Consider the following 22,354-nt stretch of genomic DNA (forward strand, 5'->3'; position numbering starts at 1 on the left):
AAGAAAATTTCTTATGTATGAAAAAACATAAATCTATAATACTTTTAAATGCTGAATTATTGACACTGAAATTCAATCTTTTGTCAGTTAATGAATTCCAAGATTTAAAATCATTTTCAAACATTCAAGTAGGAAATAATCCTTTCATATATAAAAAGGTGGTATAAAATGACCATAGCTTCAGATTACTTCACAATAAATTCAGATCTAGGGGATTGCAATCAGTATGCACAAGCTTTAAAATTACCCAAAGCTACTGCTCTGAGCCCACTTGTAATTCAAATATAAAGGATTATTTTTTTAAAAACCGATATAAATCTGAAGGAACAAATATAAAATTTCAGGTCACGGGCACTTCCAAACATTGAATGATCTCAGAGTGTAGGCCTACCATGAACACTCCATAAAGGGAAAAATAGTATTTGACAATTATATTCATCTAAATAAAATTAAATAGAACAGCTGCACAGGAGTAGCTAATATTATATGGAGGGCAAAAAAGGGATTATGTGTTCTAAATACAAAAGAAATACAAGTAAATATAGCTAATGTGTCAATCAACCTTATATAGAAAAGGCAGACATTATCAAGAACTACATAATGAAACTTACTACAGAAAAATCAAAATAAAATTCCCCAGATCGGACAGTCATGGGGAAAATGCCAACACTGAACGTTTATTACATATATGTGTTCACACACACACACTTACACATGAAATGAAGGAAATCTTGACAAAATGATAAATACTAATTATCACAGTACCTTCAATACTATCTAGATTCGCATATGGTTTAAAAATATGACCATATTTTCTTACAAGGATTTGCTACTGTGAAAAACTAAAACATATTATTACAAATGATTTCAATGGATTAAAATTAATTTTTATGTTTTTCCTTGATTTTTAAAAATAGTTCTAAAAATTAGGTTAAGCCATACAAATCAGTTAAGAGTATGTAGTTTTGGTCGATGAAAGTATGATTTAATAGTTTAGTTTGATAATATTTTATGGTGAAAATTATCTGAAATGTACGATTTCCTTTTATTTCATTTCAACTTTTGCTATGTTTGGGATAACTGTCTATATAAGTTTAAAAGGACCATGTAGAAGTGTATAAGTCTATTTTATAAAATCATTGCATTGTTCCTTTTTGTTTTTCTTACTTATGATACAAACAGATGTTTAAAACCTCAAATGAATCTCACTAAATTTAATAAAGTTTAAGGGTAATACTAAGATTTGAGGGGTTGATACTTTGTATTTTTTATTGCTTAAAATTTTAAAAATTAAGATGAAACATTTAAACAAAACTGCTGAAAACATTAAGGAGACCATTAGTCACAAAAATAAGGGATAAAGTTTGAAATACATAGAACTAGTGGATTTTCTAGCCTGCCTCTCAGATCTGCATTTGGTTGCTTTCAAAGTGAAGTGAAGGCCTTGTTAATGATAATCGGAGGAGTATGTCCCTTGGTGTTTTATTGTTGAATCAGATCTTTTAGTGTTCAAGGGTATACTTACTGTTTGGCAAAATATGTTCATTAAGACTCGAAAAAAGAATAGACCCATTGGTACACTTCTTGTTAGATGTGCACGATCTCAGACCCCACCTCAGACACTGAGTCAGAACTTGCCCTTAACAAACTCCCAGGGAATCTATGCATTTACCAAAACATTAAAAGTATTGCTCTAGGAGATCTACCTGTTTAATTTTCCAACAAGGATGATGATTAGCTTTCATAAAGCTACAAAGATTAACCATTTACTGGTTTTATAGTAAGGAGAAAAGGGTTTGTTTTGTTTTGTAGTTGTTGTTTGTTGTTTTCCTGCTCACTTGAAACTCTTTACACCATAGTTCTGGTGTGTATTATATAGGCTATGATATCTTAGACTAAGGAAGGAAGTCTTTTTCATTGTAGTGCTTATGTTTTGACATTATCTATAATTAATTAAAAAGGATTAACTGTAGTGTTTATGAGCATATTTATTTTTTCTGAATTATGTAAGGAATTGGTGATCAGCAGTGTTGTCTAAGAAAGTCACAATTTCTCAAAGTCCTATCAATATATTCAGTTTCTGAAATTTCAGAAGCAGATCCAGATAATGATTGAGAAGCTCCATTTCTTGCTTGAGGATAAGAGGAAGAAAGGCAGCTGGAGCTCTTTTCACCACTGTTGGGAAGTGGTAAATTTGCTGTTGAAGATCTCTGTGATATCTAACTTAAACTATAAAGAAAAAAATCAAGTAAACTGTATTAAAATCTCAAGTGATCACTTAACAATGGAAAATTCCAAAATCCTAAACACAGAATGGTGAAATTATGCAAGAATATTATGGAAAAATCAATTTGTCACTTTTTATAGGTAATTATAATTTGCTAATTTCAGATTCTTTACCCAATGACATAAAAGTATATTCCTAATTTTCCCTGTTTTTGCATTTAGAAAAAGGCAAATTAATTTTAATATTCAGTAAATCAAAAATCTATGAAACAAGGCAACCTCAGCTAAGCTCAACACTCTCTCTTACAATATATCCCAAGGCCAAATGCCATGAGATGTTTATAAAGTAAAATTTCCCTTCGGCCTTCTTTCCTTTCCTTTCTTTCCTCAGTAACATTGCACATAAAGTATCCTGAAATAAAATCTCTTTCATTTTAGTGCATTTGAACTTGTATGTTCATGTACACATAAAATAATTTCAAATATAAAAGTAAAATAGAAGTGGGAACCAGTTTGTTCTGACAATGGTCATAGATAAAATTCAAGTTAACAAAAAACTCTTTATGAAGCAAGTATGTAAGAAACTGAAGCAAGCAGAAAAGAAGTAATGTGTGAAGTTTATAACTGGAAAATTGCTAGGCTTTGAATACAGATCTTTCTGATCAGAATCCCAGCCTTATTCTACAACTCTGTTAATCATTTTTGTATATACATTTGTTCTAAGATAAAGTATAACTGATATTTTTAAAAAATATGTATCAATCTACAAGGAAACATTTGTAATTCAGAAATAAGAGTTATGAATGGGCTTGAAATATAACCAGAGTACCCATCAGTATTTAGCCATTCAGTAATGTATCTAATTTGTGTCCTAACATTGTCTTACAAAGGATTCAACAACACAAAGGAAAGCTATCATATTTATAAATCATATAACTGAGAAAATATTGTAAATCAAGGCTCGTAACCAATAAAATACATCATTCAAATCCAAACCCATGTCCACTTCTCCTAAGAATATCTTTTCTTGACTCTCTGAAATATTTGACTGACAAATGAAATTTCTTCCACTTTATTGGAACTTACGTTTGGACTATGCAATTGTAATTCTAAAATATGTTTAACAAGTCTTAGTGCATAGATAAAAAATTTGATAATGGGTAAATAATTTTATTTTTTGTGCAAACTAACAAAATTAACTATTGATAGTTACAGAACCAGAGTCAAGGATCACTGGAAAGTTTATATTTGTATCCAAGTACTTCCTATTATTTAATAAGGCCCTAAGTAATCACACTTCATGAAGTGTTAAGTCCAAAGCAAATGACCTTGTACTCATTCTGAGTGACAGGAAACTCTGTGGCTAAAAAATGACCCCATTTCCAAGGACATGAATTTTTGTCTGGAACAAAATAGATTTCCAAATAATTTCTGCTAATGTAGTGGTTTCTATTAGGGCACAAATATAATAAAAACAGTTAGTTATGGTTGATAAGGAAGAGATAAAATTAGATTCTGCAATTTAACTATCAAATAGAAAAAAAAATCAGCCAATTAACTGTACAGTACCAGTTCTTTCAGTTGCCACATCAGGGAATTCATACTCTTCAGTTCTGTCACTTGCATACTGTTTGCCAGATTCTCACCTTCTGCTCTCTGGCTCACTTTACTCCTTACAGAGATGATCCATCCCCTGGAAGAACATGCCAAGGGAGCATCTTGCCACTCGATGTAAATCTTACTACAAGTGGTAGACTGTTTCTGTGAAACTAACTGCACTTTCTTCATTTTGCCATTATAAATACAGTGCATTAAAAATTTATTTTTTGCTGTTCTGAGCTATGCTTCATCTCAAATAACTGAAAAAGCTATAAAACCATTTTATGCAAGTCACTGCAATTATTTTCAGCAGGTTAAAGTAATGAGGACTTTATGCATTGCATGTGTAAACACTCTTTTGTATTGTTCACTAGCACTGCCAGAACATGTTATGAACAATTTAGAGTGCCAAATAGAATAAAATAAGAATGTCTAATTACATACACACACATATTTTGACTTTAAAAAACATCTGAACTTAGTGATAAATATTTTATATTAATTAGGCAGGATGGCATGATGATATAAAAGAAAAGGAAACTGAGGGAATTTAAGGGTTCTACTTACATCATGCCCATGATTGACAGGCTCTGATCAATTTAGAGTAGACCATAAATTCAAGATGGAACACAAGTAACTGAATCATCTATATTATCATAGTTCCCTCAGAATTGATATGGAAAACCAGGAAGGTCTGAGGGAAATAGTGGTTTCCTTTCTTTTCTCTTGAAGAATCAGAGAATGGGGTAGGGAAATAGCTCAAATTGATAAGTGCCCGCTTTGCATGGGCAAGTTTGTGAGTTTGATCTTGTTTCAAAATAAAATAAAATAAAACCTACCAAATGTAAATGGTAAAAAAAATAAATTTTAAATAAATAAAAGTCAGACAGTGTTAGGAAAAGCTTTTCACAAAGAGTTTATCACAGGAAACATAGAGGAGAGAAGCAGAGAAATGATAATATTCCACTGAAAACTTCCTGGTAAATAGACAAATCAGAAACAGAGATACACAAAAGGAGAGTAGTAAACATATAAAAGAGAAGAGAGATACAGAGAAGGAGGGAAAGAGAGAGAAAGCGGGTGAGAGAGGCAGAGAGAAAGAGAGACAGACAGACAGAGAGAGAGTTAAAGAGGAAGTAGAGAAAAGACAGAGGAGTGGAGAGGAGTGGAGAGAAACAGCAATGGAAAGAGAAAGAAAGAGACACATAGAGACACAGAGAAAACAGAAGTAGCAAAGCACCTTATGAGGATAATAATAGGCAAAATATATTCCAAGGCAGTTTCTCTACGCTGGCACATATGGCCTGATTGATATCAAATGCTAATATTCCTGAACAATTAAGTCAGTCGCTTCCCATAGAGAGAATGGAAAAAGGACAGGAGAGACTTGCAAGGTTCGCTCAAATACTATACCTTCCTGAAGAAGAAGCCTCCTCTGTTTGCCTTGAAAGTAGGAAGTGGAATAATATACAATACAATAACAACAAAAAAGCACTTAACTTTGATGACATGGACTTAGTGTTAGCTTCACCTAAACTGTGGACAACCACTGCCTTCTTAATAAATAGTTAAACAGCAACTTTATACCATGCTAAAATCAAATCAACTATCCAATGCATAGTCTGTGTAACAACCAGATTCCTAGTAAGTATGTTCAGAATATTTTTATAATTTTAGTAATAGTTTTCTGAGTGTTTGTTATGTATAAAATACCCTACTGAACAATTAACCACTTTACATAAAAGCTAAATTTTACAATAATAAAAGATCAAAATATGTTAACTTTTAAAAATTCTTATCTTAAATTATGAAATAATTTTGAAATATATATCTACACAGCAAAGCTGCTACAAAATATCAGTAATTTAAAATATTTGCTTCAGATATCTACAGTAAAACTGTTTTTAGTAGACTTTATTAGCTAGTTATATTATTATGTCAATATTGGGAAATTCTAGCCCAATGCCTTCTTCAATGATGATACTGGAGCATCTCCATAAAAATGTAAAATTATCTTAAATATTTGAAAAATAGTGTCACTTTTATATTCTACATGTCCTCTAATAGTCAAATTTTATCATTATAATTTAAGTTATAGCCATGCTTATTAAGGAGTAACTATAGATTTTGAAAGGAGCAGTGATAAAACTTTCCCTCATTCTGTTTCATTTTCTATTTACTGATTTTCTTCATATTTTTATCAATTCATTGTGAACCGTTCCCTTTTTTTGATGTTACCAGTTTCCCTTCCTTCCTTCCATCAATTCATCTATCCTTGCATACAATTTTTCAGTCCCCTCACAGAGGAAACCTGACTATGCAATCAATGTCTTCCTCCTCGTTTCCTGTTGGAAGTCTGATACAAGAATTCAGTGAAGTACAACAAATAAAACCTATGGTGCACTAAGGTGTTACAAGGTTTCTAAGTTGTCAGTCATTTTCAAGGGAAAATATTTCATCCAAAACAATCTAAATAGACAGTGTACATTAGTGTTAGAAAAATATAAACTCATCAAAATAGCATACAGTAAAAGCTGCAATGTAAAACATCAAATAACATAAAAATAAGGTATTAAGAAAACTAATACTTTTCTCAATAGTAACTGCTAAGTGAAAGCTTCCGGATTTATATTTCTGCAATGGTTCTCAGGTTCCCTGTCTTTAAAAAAGAGTTTCAAAAGCAAATATAGTTTAAAACTTAAACTTGAAAATGTTATGAATGCATGCAATACAGAGCTTAGACTAGTTTGATACATATGTAAGTATTTTTCCTTCTATTTTCTATAAAATCTTCAAGTGGAAGACTTACATTTTGCTTATAGAACCAGGAACTTGGACTATTTTTATTTAATCTTTGCTAGTGCTTCCTTTCCTTGATAACAATATTTACCCAGGACAAAAATGACCTCAAAATTAACCTGGATATAATTCTATCACAACTGGCTAGAGACACTAGCAAGTCACATGTGGAAACACAGGTATGTGGAACTGGGTTGTGGGCTGGCAAATGCCCAAATATGGAAAGACAACCTGGAGGGGAATCCTCTGCCTTGTTCCAACATCAGGGGTCATTCCTCAGTGAGGCTGTGCTGGCACTCCATTTTTGATGGCACTGACATAATCTGATAAAATCAGGTTCCAAAGAAAGCCTCCAAGTCAAAAGGGAAGAGGATGAGATCCATGTTTACAACTGGACCACTGTGATGACTGTATTTCTAGGAAGCTACCTTTCAGGGCTCATGTTTTTGATCTCCACCTTCACCGGGAGAAATAGTAAAGCAGGTGGATATTTGCAAAACAAGACACAAAGAAACCAAGAGTCAGAAAACAGTTGCCAGGTTGAGACTAGTCAGCCCTGAAAAAAATGTGTAGCCACATTGAATGGCCCTAAAATAGACTTCAAGAGAAACCTATCTCAGTGATCTGAGAGATCCAGATCATCTGAGCATAGTGTTATGTGAAGAAGGAAGCAACCACCTCCAGTTGCTTTCCCAAACACCTGCACACTTTGAACCAGTGCAAAGTCCTGAGTGTTTCTGCCATTAAATTACAGCACAAGATGTTTCCTGTAATGGAAACCACAACAAAAGAGCTGCTGAATTTTTCAATCCCAGAACACCCTAATCCTAGAAACAATAGTGATTCTTTGGGAAATTCAGACAGTTTGGCTCCAGTGGACAGCCTGAGAGGAGCAAAACCGCAAAATGTTGTGTAGTTTTTTTTTTTACCTAGAACACAACAGAAAGAGCGAATATAATCAATTGCAGGATTTTTCAAATTCAGAATAGAAAATAGCTTAAGGAGGCATTTGTAGAAATTTGTGGAACACTCTTTTAGACCAGTGACACTCTACTCTTCTTTACATACTTGGAGACATCCACTAATAAAACATAAGCAAAAGGCCTCAGCTAGTCAACCATGCTGACAGGAGCATAAGCAAAGCTAGGCAGAGCACTTCCTGCAGATGGTGAGAGAGTGAGGCTCCCAGGTCAATTCTGACCCTCAGGCTCCTCACTTACTGGAAGTAAAGAGATCAAATTGAGCATTCAAGACACATAGATATGTTGAAATTCCTAGACCTATCTACAGAGCACTGAAACTCAGCCACACACAAATGCAACAAACAAAAGTTTCCCCATTTGTGAATGTAGGGCGATTCTGACTGCAGAAAATTGGGACCTAGAAGACTCTATAATTTTTCTTGATCTGCAAGTACGTTTTTTCCCCTTCATTCACCAAATTCATAGCCAAAACGTTTATAAATGTAAGCAAACAACTGAAGTTCCAGACACATATAGAACTCTAATTTATCCAAGACCACAGAGCAAATTCCCAATGTGATATGAATAAAATTCCCATAAATTCATCAAAGCATTATACAGTAAATGCTGTAATGTAAAACATCAAATAACATAAAAGTCAATAAGAACTAAGGAGTAATAAAATCCAAAATGTGTAAATTTTGTTGTAAAAAAGAGAGGGAGGAAAAAAAAGAGGTCTAACGGATATAACAGCAAGTGTGTTTAGGGGTGTTAAATAGCTGATTATATTAATGTTTTTGGATCATTGAACACAGCTGTTTTCAGTCTCTCTGTGTGAATGTCTACTTTGTATTCTTTGATACTGTGATTTGAGCAACTATTTCCAAGATGATAATATGTAATCTATTAACAGGTGATTTCTTACTGTTATGTTTTTTATGTAGTTCTGTATTATGTGTAACCTTACACTGCTTTGTTTTGTTTTGTGTTTTTCTCTTTTTCCTTTTAAATAAAAAAAGAATAGTAATACATTTCTCAACAATAAACTTAAAGCCCAAATGTGTTTGGTGTGAAATAGTTCAAGCATTAAAGAAAACACTTTTCAAAGGAGATTAGTATGTCTTCCAAAGCCATCTTTAAAATTTGATGGAGAAACAGTTTTTTCATGAGAAAGAGTATCCAAAAATTTAGGGACATAACACTAGCATTGTAGAAAATACAAGAATTCTAGCAGGGGTGGTGAGTTCCAGCACATCAACATGGGCCTGGGAGGAGTTTAAGATTATTACACCCAGTGGTTAAGTGCCTGGCCAGCTTCTAACCACACTAGACTGGGCTCTTCAGGTTTTGGAAGTCCTAGCTGGGCCACAACCAATGAACTTCTTTCAACCAGGGGGAAAACGGGCTGCATGAGGTGCATTCAAGCACAGAGGCAGTTTGAGATCATCACTCCCAGCAGTGAAAGACCTGCCAGCTTCCAACCACAATAGACTGAGTTGTACAGATTTCTTCAGCCTAGCTGGGCCATGCCCAGTGACCTTCTTCAATCAGGGGAGCTAAGGGCATGCAAGTTACAGCACATCATTGTTAGCCTGGGGAGAGCTTTGGATTATCACCCACAGTGGTTAGGAGACCACTCCAGGATCCTGGAACATAAGAGGTGGCAAGGAAGGTCCTGCACTTCTGACTGCACCAGGTACAGCAACCTCCATTCAGTCACAGGAGCTGAGGGTATAGGAGACAATTTGCAACATGCCCTTGGGAAGCTTTGCAACATTACTTGAAAAAAGAAATATAGGAAAATAACAAGATGAAAGACCAAAGTACAATCTCAAACCTTCAGCCTATCCCAAGGATGCCTGGTAACCAAGTACATAGAATAAAATATATGTTATCCACCTGAAATATCTGAAATAATAGCAACTGACATAAAGAAGCAACTCCAGGAAGCTTTAAGGGGGTTCAAATTATGAATAATCTTTCAGGTAAAAGAAGAACTGACAATAGTAATGAGAGAAATGCTTGAACATATCTAAAGAATACACAGTTAAAAAAATAGAGCAAAATGCAAAAGGAGAGAAACCCTGGGTGAACGATATAAGAAACAAACAGAATACATGAAGCAGATTCAAAGAGATATACAGGAAATCAAAAATTCCATTGAAAGTTGTCAAAACTGCCTAATAGGGAAGATTGAATTTCAGATGTCAAAGACAAGATTGCAGCTAGTGAACAGGAAAGATCTTTTTAAAATAACAAGTAATCAAGAAATAACACTTCAAGAGCTGCAAGATGATGCAAACAGTAAACAACATAAGACTGATAGGGATGAATAAAAAAGGGGAAAACACAAATGATATCAAGAGGTAATAGGTAAAAATTTCCCAAACATGAGAATAGAAACTGACATACAGATAATGAAGCATAGAGAACTCCAAATAGTCATAACCAAAATAAACCTACACCCAGATATACAATAATCATCATCCCAGAAATCCAACATAAGAATTGAATATTAAAAGCTGTTAGAGAGAAAAGACAGATCACCTATAAAGGAAAACCTATGAGAATCACAGCAGATTTCTCAACACAAACAATGAAGTAAAGAAGAGCATGGAGTGAAGTATTTCAGATCCTAAAGGAAAATGGCTTCCAATCTAGAATAATGTACCATGCCACACACTGTCTTTCAAAATGGATGGAGAAATAAGATACATTGATGGCGAAGAACAGCTGAAGAACTTCATGATCACTAAACAAATCCTACAGAGGACATTGAAAGACATTCAAGACACACATAGGAAAACACCACTAAGCAAGGCAGACAAATAAATAGAATGAAAAGGTAAAGATGCAACAACAGAATGATAACATGTCAACAATAAACCAATATAAAACAGTTATACCCATTAATGTAAATGGTCTCAGTTCACCAATTAAAATAAACAGTCTGGCAGAATGGAACAAGAAGCAACATCCAACCATATGTTATCTACAAAAACCTCATATAACCCAAAAGGAAACTCACAGACTGAAAGTCAAAGGATTGAAAAAAGTACTTCATGCAACAGGAACCCAGAAAAGAGCAGGGATAGCTGTTTTTCTTGCAGACAATATGAACTTCAAACCAAGAATGATCTGAAGAGATAAAGAAGTCACTAGATGCAAGTTAGGGGAAAACTTCAAGAGAAAGAGATAACAATCTTAAATATATATGCACCAAGTTACAGAGCACCCAGCTATACAAAGCAAGTATTAACAGAAAGAAAAATCAAATGGAGAGGCATCCTTTGTTCATGGATAGGAAGAATAAGTATTGTGAAAATGACCATTCTCCCAAAACTGTAATACAGATTCAATGCAATCCCAATGAAAATATTATTAATGTACCTCATAGATCCAGAGAAATGACTCATAAAATTCATCTGGAACCAGAAGAGACCTAGAAGACCAAAGACAATCCCAAGCATCAAAGGCAAGGTAAGAAACATCACCATACCTGACTTGGACTTATACTACAAAGCTACTGTAACAAAATTACATGATACTGGAATAAATACAAAACCGAAGATCAATGGAATAGATTAGAAGATATAAACAACTACAAACGCACCCAACCACCTTATCTTTGATACAGAGGCCAAACATATTCACGGGAAGAACAACAGTCTAATCATTAAAAGGTGCTGGAAAAACTGGCTTGCTGTATGCCAAACACTAAAACTAGACCCATGCCTATCAGCATGTACTAAACTTAAATCTAAATGTATCAAAGTTCTGAATATTAAAACAGAAACATTAAATCTGTTGGAAGACAAATTAGATAAAAATCTTGAAGACATAAGAGTAAGTTGGGAATTCATGAAAAGGGATCAAACTACATGGGAAATATTTCCTAGAATCAATAACTGGGATCACATCTTATTAAAAAGTTTCTTCATGTCATAAGAAATCTCTGTATGCTGAAAAGAAAACCAACAACCTAGAAAAATATCTTAGTGAACTGTCTCTCGGACAAAGGACTTCTGTCTAAAATATACAAAATATTTTTAAAATTGAGACTCCTTAAATTCAAATACCCAATCCAAAAATGGGAATCTAAGATGAATACAGAGTTCTCAGATGAAGAAACACAAATGGCAAATAAATGCATGAAAATTTTTCATCATCATTAGTCATTAGAGAAATGAAAATTAAAACAACCCTGAGATTCCATCTCACTCCTAAAAGAATGGCCAGGATCAAGAAAACTACCAACAACAAATGCTGGAGAGGCTGTCAGGGAAAAGGACTCTCCTGCACTGTTGGTGGGAATGTAGACTGGTTGAACCACTGTGGAGGTCAGTCTGGATATTCCTCAAAAAGCTGGGATTGGAAGTCCCATTTGAGCCAGATATTCTCTGAGCATATTACCAGAAGAACTGAAAATATCATACCATGGTGATATATGCGCTCCATAAACACCCATGTTTATAGCAGCACAATTTCTAAAAGCCAGATCTTGGAAACAACCTAAGTGTCCATTAACTGGGAAATGGATAAAAAAAGTTGTGGTACTTTAATACAGTGGAGTACCACTCAGTTATAAAGAATGATCATATTGAGATACTTATAAATACATGGGCACAATTTGAGACTGTACTCATAAGTGAAATAAATCAAAATCACATGTATAAATACAATATACTCTCCCTAGTGTAAGAAATGATGAGTACATGAGATTTTATAGTAATCATAATTCCCCACTACATTGATTTGAAGGCTTGCAGTGTTTTCACTCGTTAGTTGGAATAGTTTTATTCTGTTTTGTTTGATTTTATTAGGTGTGATGGTATTAACAACTATTTTGAGGAAAACAAGACTTTAGGATATCCATTGCTGATTTAATATCATTTTTCTCTGAAGTCCTCCCATGCGTTTGTTTTTCTGTTTCCACTGGTTCTATCATATTGTATCTTATTGGATTTTATTATATGTGATAATATAAACAATTTTTCTATGGAAAATGAGATAATAAAGTACCCATTTTTCATTTTCTATTATGTGGTTCTGAGTGCCCTGTAATGCTTTTACTTTCTTGAATGGTTTTATACTATTTTGTTATGTTTGATACTATTGTATATGAAGTTATGCTCAACTATTTCAAAGAAAGAGATATTATGGTAGTTACTGTTAGTTACAGGTTGCTTCCTGTTGAAATACTGTGTTGCTTACATTGTTCTGTTCTGTTTGTTGTGTCCTGTTTTGTCTTAATTTCTTTAAAATAAAAAAAAGAAAATGCAAGGGTATTCTTTGCTCTTGCATACGAAGAACTATCAGACTGCCAAAATTGTTATTAAGATTTAATGGAATCCCAATCTAAACTTGCTCAACATATCTAATAAAATTAGAGAAAATAATTCTAATATTTATTGTCGCCCAAAATGATACAGAAAAGTAAAGGAAATTCTGTACAACTAGCACGAAGTGGGGCATATAAAATTTCTCTTATAAAATTGTACAAAAGAGTTCCTATAATCTAAACAGCATGGCACAGTCAAAACCTGAGGATCACTGGAAAAGATTAGAAAAGATATCTGGACACAGAATCAACTCCAGAACTTATTTTTTTATGAAATTTCCTAAAGATTCACTAGAAAAAAGAATAGTAAATTGTGCTGTGAAAACTGAGTTTGGACATGCCAAAGACTAATACCTATTACTAGACATATATTTCATCATGCAATAAAATTTAAGTGGACCAAAAATCTAAATATTATAACACAAACAGTAAATGTAAGGAAGAAAGAATATGTGGAACACTTCTAGATATTGTTTTGGGTGAACACTTTACGAGAAGCAAGTTGATTGCCAAAGAAATACAACAAAGAACCTACCCCTGGGTTCTCATCTTACTAAAAAGCTTTCCAGAGCAATAAAAATTACACAGAGAGTGATGTGGTAGATCACAGATTAGGAAGAAATTCTTGCCAGGTGTTCCACAGACAGAGGACTACTATCTAGAAATTATTAAGAACTAGAAAATCACACTCCTCAAAATTAAAGACCCAATAAAATTAGCATCTGAAATAAATAAACACATCTTAGATGAAAAAGCAGAGATGGTGAATGTTCAACACCACTGATTATTCAAATAGTCAAATGAAAATAATACTGAATTTGCAATTCACTCCAGAAAGAATAGCAGTTATCAACAAATCAATGTACAACAAATGGTTGGTAAGGAAGTGTGGAAAAAGGAGCAAGTCTCTACTTGTGGCAGTGTATACTTGTGCAACCATAGTGGAAATCAGTGGAGAGATTTCTCACAAAAGTAGTACTACAAGTTCCATGTGACCCAGCTATTCTGCTCCTTGATATCTTCCTTAAAGATTTAAAAGCATCATACCCCAGTGATGTATGCACACCCATGTTTATAGTGAAACAAATTTTTAAAAGTCAAATCATGGAAACAACTCAAATATTTATTAATTGGTGAATGAATAAAGAATATGTGCTTTTATACACTGTAGTACTTCTCTCTTATAAAGAATGATACGCTTAAGACATCTCTAGGTAAATGACTATATTTTGAGACAAATCTCAAATGAGATAAATGGAGCACAGGTGTGCAAATACTGCATTGTTAACTTATAATGGATATTGTCAAATAGAAAATACTCAGGTGGGTAAGGGGACAGGAGGGGTAAGTAGTGTAAAAAAGGAAGGGAAAAGAAACAATGAGAAAATATGGAAAAATGAAACAAAGCTTTCATAATAAAGAGGGGTCAGGGATTGAAGGGAGGGTAGAGGAAGGGGAAATAATAGAATTAATTTATATCATGTAGAGGTACAAGTTCCCTATGATGAAGGTACTCAATAAATTTACTTAAAATGTACCAATGAAATTAGTTAATAAAAACTAATTCATAGAATGCAATCACAATCCTGTACAATGTAAAAGAAAGAAAATGATTTACATACTCACAATAAGAGAACTTCTCAGCCATAAAGATGACAGATTTAAGTTATTTGTAGCTAATCATATGAATCTTGAGACACTAATGCTAGATGAAATAAATTAGACATATAATGTTGCATATTAAATTGTTTCTATAACATAACAGACCAAAAATCTAAGGAACAAAAAGAGAAATAGAAAATTAGTCAGAAAAAGTGAGGTAGCATGGGTAAACATGTGAGGTACACCTGGGAATGAAAGAAGGATGAGCAGAAGGTGAAGGAGAGTAAAAATTGTTATGATGTAAAATATGGATGAACCAATTTAAAAGATGAATATAACTTTTATGTGTCATAAACCTGTAGTAAATAAGAAAAAAATAAAGGGAAACTAATGTAGAATCCTTTGGTTTTGATAAAGGGTACTAAACATTTGGAACACAATTGGAGTGCTTAGGAAAGGACTTAGATAACAGGGCACACCACCCAGTGGAAGACAGATTACCTGCCAGGGGGAGAATAGCCTCATTTCCTCACGGCCCATTGGCTGCCTTTGAACTTGTTCTAGAAGCATCTCATAGAGGGCACGAGCCACAGCATACACAGTATTGTATATGTTGTAACTTGCATCACTCATGGCTGGGTCAAAACGATTTGCAGGCAACTGCAGTTTTGTGTACAGTTCTTCAATGAACCATCAGACCCTGATATCAAGCAATTGAAATTTCAGTACCAAAACTTATGAATGAAAATGTCTTCTGGGTACTTAGAGAGATTCACTGAATAAAGTGTTTGAATCCAGAAATTTCTTCGTGGTGATTGGAAAAAAATAATTTTCCCATGGAATGAGTCAAGCAAAACGTGTTCCCAGTCAAGTCTGCATACCATTGTGAGTTTGTTACCCAGACCCTCCATGTTACTAAATGGAGCCCTATGTTATAGTTTATGTCATTTAAACTGTCAGTATCATAGTAAATGATAACCACATTTATAGCAGATGATTCTCCCACCAGGAATTCATGTTGTTGTGTATTTGCTATGTATGATACAGTATCAATTGCAATCATTTTCACAAATGCCATGCAGACTCTATTCTTGTTCATTTCTCTTCTCACATCTGACAGGAACTGAAGCCCTTTTGAACTTTCTACAATGACCACTCCAACCCAAATCTAGCTGAAATGAATCATTAAGGACACCATGCCTTGGGCCAGAGATGTCTCCTTAGGATTCATTTGATAGAGAAAAGAAAGTGGTCACTTTCACTCAGGATAGGATCAAAAGAGCCAAAGTTCAGCTAAAATGAAAATCGGAAGTGATGTGAACAGAATTTAAACAAAACACAGTCATGCATATGAAGAGTATTAAAAACAAAAAGGAGATATGTGTCACCATACGTGGAGTGATCTCACTTCCCAGAGATTTAAGTTTTGAATAACTGATTAGACTATGACATTGCAGAAATTTCTTTCTTTTGATTTCCTTCCTTCCTGCTATAGATGAAGAAAGTTAAGATACCACATCAATTTCAATGCCCTTACTCTTTGAAACTGATAGGTGAATACTGTCTTTTCTTTTTAACACATGAAGGAACTTGGGTAAGGCAACAAACACACCCAGGTTCTTCTCATCCATACTCCCTCACCTGAGGAAACTTGTAGAGCTCCAGTGGTGGTCCAGATTGAGCAGCTGTTGCCATGGGTGTTCCTGTTAGTAATGCTACAGATTTGCTTCCTCTCCCACACATGTAGTTAGGGATCCTATCCTGTCCTGTCTACACAATGACAATATTCTGCACTATATTCCATGACTGTCCAGTGAGTTATGGGTTTCATAGCCCAGAAATATGTTGGGTAAAAGATAAGAATTCGTGTTGATCTCTTCAATGGCAAAAGTGAATGCCAGAACATTTTGATAACTTTTTAGCTTAGGCCTGCATAGAAATCATAGAGATCATTAGGGAAATGACATGACCCTTGATTGTTCTGAAACCCAGTGTATCACTTACTTATGTACAGAATGCTTGTACTCCTCTGCAAAATTCATACATTAAAATATTAAACCTGGACATGGTGTGTTTTGATGGTTGTATTTTTGAAGGTAAGTAGTTATATATGGTTAGTTAGTTAGGTCAAAATGGTGTCTTATGAATGGGACTAGTGTCCACTGAGGACAACAAAAGTTTTAATCCTTCTTTGATGTGACAGCATATTGATTTGGCCACCACTCATAAACTATAAGGCATGTAGTCTTTTAATCTTCATAACATCTGAAATTGTAGGATAAAAGATTATTATTTTGAACATGCAATTCATGATACATTTCTGTACACAAGGCTTAGTTTAAGCAATGTTTCAAAGCAAGAGAAATATTTCAATAATTTAATCTGTTCTTGTGAGTGCTGGCAAATGTATTTTATTTCATTTTATATTTAAAGCTAACTACACAAGGTAGATCATGGAGGCTTTACTCAAATCTTTCTGTGTATAAGAATTGGTCCCAGTTTCCAATGGAAATGGAATGAAAAAGAGATTACATTTATGGTGGGGTTTTGTAAATATTCTCTTGTATGACCAATTAGAATTGAGGCACACATTATTTTATAATTAGATGGTTTCATTCTGGAAATGTTATTTGTATGAAGTGCAAATACTAACAAAGAAGAAGGAGGTGGAGCAGAAAGCAGAGGAGAAAGAGCAGGAGGACAAGACAAAGTAAAAGATGGAAGATGTGGAGAAGCCTTTGTACCTAAAGGAAAGACATGGGACATTCGGAACAATATGGCATCCAGGAGTAGCTTCAGTTGTAGCAGAAGCCTGGAAATTGAGGTGTCTGAGCCTCTGTCCTGTGAAAGTTAATAAATCTTCCACCACTGAAATTTGGGAAGCTCACATCCATTTCAGAGACTCCACTGAGAGGGAATATCAGAAAGGAAAACACACTTGTGAGAACAAAAGGGAGACTTGAATGAAAAAACTTAAACTAAGAAGCCGCAATTTGAATGGCTTTAAGTTTCTCATTTTTCTCAGGGGTTGGCCCAGGGCTGTCACAATGAATTAGATGACCAGGATATTGTATGTCACATTAATTGAGGCAGAGTCTCACAAAATCACTGAGTTCCTTTAGCTCAAATCTGTAATGATCGTGCCTCAGACTTTGTGAGTATTAGGATTCCAGGCATAAGTCATTATGTGTGCTTTATCATTCTTTCTCATTTTGAAATAAATGCATATTACCAAGGCAAAAAAATCTCCTCTAAACAGCATAATTTCATATGGGCTAGATCTTGTGGTCAAGGGCCAATGAGAAGTTCTTACTAGATATCTAATTTTAGATAGAGGATCTCCTTGTATGATTTTAAATCATCTTTTGTGTTGAGGCTTGCTTAATAACTCAATTCAACATCACATCTTGATAATGAGTGTTTAAGAATTACTTCCGTCAATTTTTGTTGTCTTATTCCAAAGAGAAGCCAGAACCTTTTACCTACATGGAAAGTATTCTATCACAGAATACATTCCAAGCACTGAACATGTACTCTTTCACTGAGAGAGTGAGCTCACATAAACCATAAACATGTCAGTGGATGTGGATGGAGGAGCCTGTGCAAGAACATGGAGAAGTGAACTGTACATGGTACTGGGAGCATCCTTGGATTATTGGATGCTGACATAGCAACTGAGAGAAGTGGCAGACTCTACTGCTATACTATCAAAAAAGTTCCAAACACCTTCACTGGAAGAATGATAATCTCCTTGATAAATGATCCTGGGAATGTTTGCTTTACACATCCCAAAGATGAAATAGTTAGAACCATATCAATCACTATGTTAAATAATTGTCAAAATATATTAAATATCTAATTTTTAAAACAGAAATGATAAATCTGCTGGAAGATAGAATAGGTAGCATTCTGAAAAAATAGATGCAAGCAAAGAGTATGAACAAAACTCTGATTGCACAGGGACTGTCACAAAGAAACAACAATTGGGATCTCATTTTTTTAGAATACCTTTGTATGGTAAAATGAATCATCAGTAGTGTCAAGAGACAGCCTACTTTGAGAAACAGCTTACGCCAGCTGTACATCACGGAAAAGACTAGTATCTGGAACACATAAAGAACTAAAAAAATTATGAGGCTCCTGGAAATTTAGAGGCCCAATATAAAAATGGACATCTGAAATGAATACACACTTTTTAGATGAAGAAGTAGAAATGGAAATAACTACATGTAAAATTTTTCAACACCACTGCTCAGTGAAAGATAAAAATTAAAATCATCTAGTGATTCCATTTCATCCTAGAAATAATGACAATTATGAAGAAATTAACCAATTAGAAATGATGATTTAATGTCTTTCTCTTTAATATTTGCAATGTATATTGTGGATTTTTTTACCTTATTTATATTTTTTACACTAGTGAGAAAGTACTACATTTACACAAGTGTATCTGACAGTGCTCTAAAGGAAATACGCACTGGGATATGGGACAAGAAAAAGAAGGAAGGAAAATGATTTATACGTACATATGTATACATATATAAATATATACAAAATAGATAACTATACTACTAATCTCTGTTCATCAAAAAGAACACTTGTGTTTTCCTTGCCTGATTGATCAACTTTTCATGCCTAAATCTTGTAAATAGAACATTTACTTTCAAGATAACAATATGCAATATATTAACTAGTGTTAATTTTTTATTTTTTCATGAAATATTGTATCATTGTATCCTTTTTTTGTTTGTTTTTTAAATTTAAAAAAAATTCTGCTGAGAATGTTGGAGGTAAAGGAACCATTCTCCACTGTTGGTAATAGTGCAGATTGGTGCAAGCACTGTGGAAATCAGCATGGAGATTACTCAAAAACAACAATTACAGGTGTCATTCACCTCAGATATTCCCCTTCTTTGTATCTTCCTGAAAGGATTAAAAAGCATCATACCATAATGACTTATGCATATCCTTGTGTAAAGCAGCACAATTTGTAATATCTGAATCTTAGAAACAGCCCAAATGCTAACCAACTGATGAATGAATAAAGAAAATGTGGTCTTTTTACAATATAGTAATATTCAGCCATAAAGAAAGACAAACAACACATTTCTTGGTGAATAGATCCAGACAATGATATCACACTTGTAAGTGAAACATATTAAGCATACATTAATTCTGCACTGTTTGTATAGTATCACAACAAATGTGAAAATAAGCACCAGAATATGTATTAGATATTAAGAAATAGGAAAGTTAAGGTCAATTGGGAAGTGGAACTATGTGGAGGGAGGGAAAAGAAAAAATCTGACAAAAATGAAAAACTGAGCCAAATGCTTTGTAAATGGGAAAAGATGAAGAACTGAAGGGAGCACAAGAAATGGGGAAAAACTGAGATGGCCTATTTACAGGTGTCAAGTCTGTATAATGAACATGACTTCATATTTTTAGAATGTACAAATAGTAAACAATTAATTTTGAAATAGGACAGTAAAGTTTTCAAATCAAATATGTGAAGTTAGTTTTATTTTAAAGGATGAGAGAGACACAGAAACAGACAAGAGACAAAGACACACACACACAGAGAGAGAGAGAGAGAGAGAGAGAGAGAGAGAGAGAGAGAAAGAGAGAGAGAAAACTATCAAACTTTCACATGTTTTACATCTGGGAAGGTAATGACAGGAGAAGCAGGAGTAGGCAGAAAGTCTCCCTGAATGCAACATGGAGGTCATGGTGAATAAGAAAAACTACACATGGAATCCAAAAATTGCACAGCTTCACTAAAATCACCATAGGATAATTATTTATGTTAAAGCTTGAAATTTTAGCAAAATGCTATGATACATAAAATAATTGGAAACTCAGGAAAAAAAGTCGGGTATATACTCTGTGTCAATATGGTCTTTAAAATTTGTGGATATACAAATTAGTTGAAAACTAGAACAGAAACTGTATGAATGTTGAGATTTAAAAATGTACATCATAGTTAGATAATCTGGATTCACAGAGAAAACAAGGAAGAGAAAGCATATGAAAAGATTCATCTATATTGAGAGTCATTAAAAATGACTTAGATTGCAGGCTTGTGGTGGCTTTTACCTTAAAGCTGAAAAATTTAAAGGTGACCCAGCCATTATGACAGTAGCCTGCTGTTTATCAACACAACTCTAGTAGGCATAGCTATAATGGAAGACAAACATGGCTGTTGGCTGAGAAGAATGGATGGCTGCAGAGTGCTCTGTCTTTCAACACTTCATTGTACAAAGTGATGAATCAATTAACCAATGGAAGGTCTACCATAGTAAATTCTCTCAATCCCTAAACAAAAATATCTGCATAGAAATTGTGTGCTAACCCTTATTAATCACATATTAATGAATCACATGCAATTGTTTACTTAAGAATCACAAATTATCTTACTTCGAAAACAAAGGAAACTATCCTAATTTGGACCAAATTCTGAAAGCCAAATGAGTTCTTAACAATAACCACAAACTAAAATGTCCAAAGCAGTGATCCTTTCATTGGTCAGAAACATTCAGATTGAATGAGATTTTAGAAAATGTGATATATTTCAAATTCAGTTTTGTAAATCATGCACATGCATGCACTGTAATTTAACATACTATATAATTGTTTAGTTTGTTTCTGGGGAATGTCTGTGATAATACACAATACTAATTCTTTAAAATATCAACAAATTTCAACTCAGGTAGTTATTTTATTTTTTTGAATTCACCGATTTTATCTATGTACTAAAATCCTGTCAGCAACAAGTAGGTATCTCTTGTACTCATACTTATTGAAACATGAAAGTAGAGCCTAATAGACAATAGATACATCCACATATTAGCAAGAGTAAAATTCTTAAACTGAAAAGTTGTAATTTGATGTACAGAGAAAAATTATCAAGATGATATTGATATCAATAGGAATATATATTGCTTTTTAAAACTATGTTAAAGTAATATAGGTAAATAGTAGCACTATTATTGTAATGTACTGGTAAGTATATATGGAGATATACAGGATGTTGTGAAAATTACCTTAAAACTATTGTACCAATTGCACTTGTGTAAGGTGAGCAGCATCCTCAGTTAAAAGTATTATATTTATGTTTGCAACAAAATGCTACTACTCAGAAAAAAAATTCTTTTCCTTTTCCTTCTGAAGTCAGGAGTAATATAAATATTTCCATGATATGCTAAAGATGTTTTCCTAGTGGATAAGTCAGTCTTGGCATAAAGTCATCCTGGAATAGCAAGGATAATTTTCTCAGGTACTGACAAGAGTACAGTATCTCCTTTTGGTCTCCTCTCCTCTCCTCTTCTTTCTTCTCTTCTCTTCTCTTCTCCTCTCCTTCTCTTCCCTCCCTTCCTCTCCTCTCTTATCCTCTCTTCTCCCCTGAATTTATAACCTGAATTCTCCCTCTAGCACATTTGGAATAGTCTTGAAGTCAGAGCTCTCTTGATAATGACTAGTTCTTCGTTCTCTACTCTTTCCATGTGTTTCCTAGCCACACTGTGCTTCCTCCAGCTGGAATTCTTCCAAGGTAGTGTAGTCAGAACCCTTCAGTAACCCACTGCTGGAGCTTGGAAATGTGTTTGTCAGTAACCTCCATGCCATACTTCACTTGGCCTGTAAACCCATTACCTGTGCAGAATTCAGAGTCCACCTTGATGCCACCTTCCCAGTGCAAAGCCCCATTGTGTGATCCCTGTATTAAAGCAATGCCCTGATTAGACAAAACCCTTCTTTCCATTTTCAAAGTATAATTTTTAGCACATTTCAGAGGATTAAGAGCATATTTCTTTTTCAAGTCCTGTGG

The sequence above is a fragment of the Cavia porcellus genome, unplaced genomic scaffold (assembly GCF_034190915.1).
Source record: "Cavia porcellus strain 051 isolate PalLab524CR breed Dunkin Hartley unplaced genomic scaffold, mCavPor4.1 scaffold_4, whole genome shotgun sequence".
Classification (NCBI taxonomy): Eukaryota; Metazoa; Chordata; class Mammalia; order Rodentia; family Caviidae; genus Cavia; species Cavia porcellus.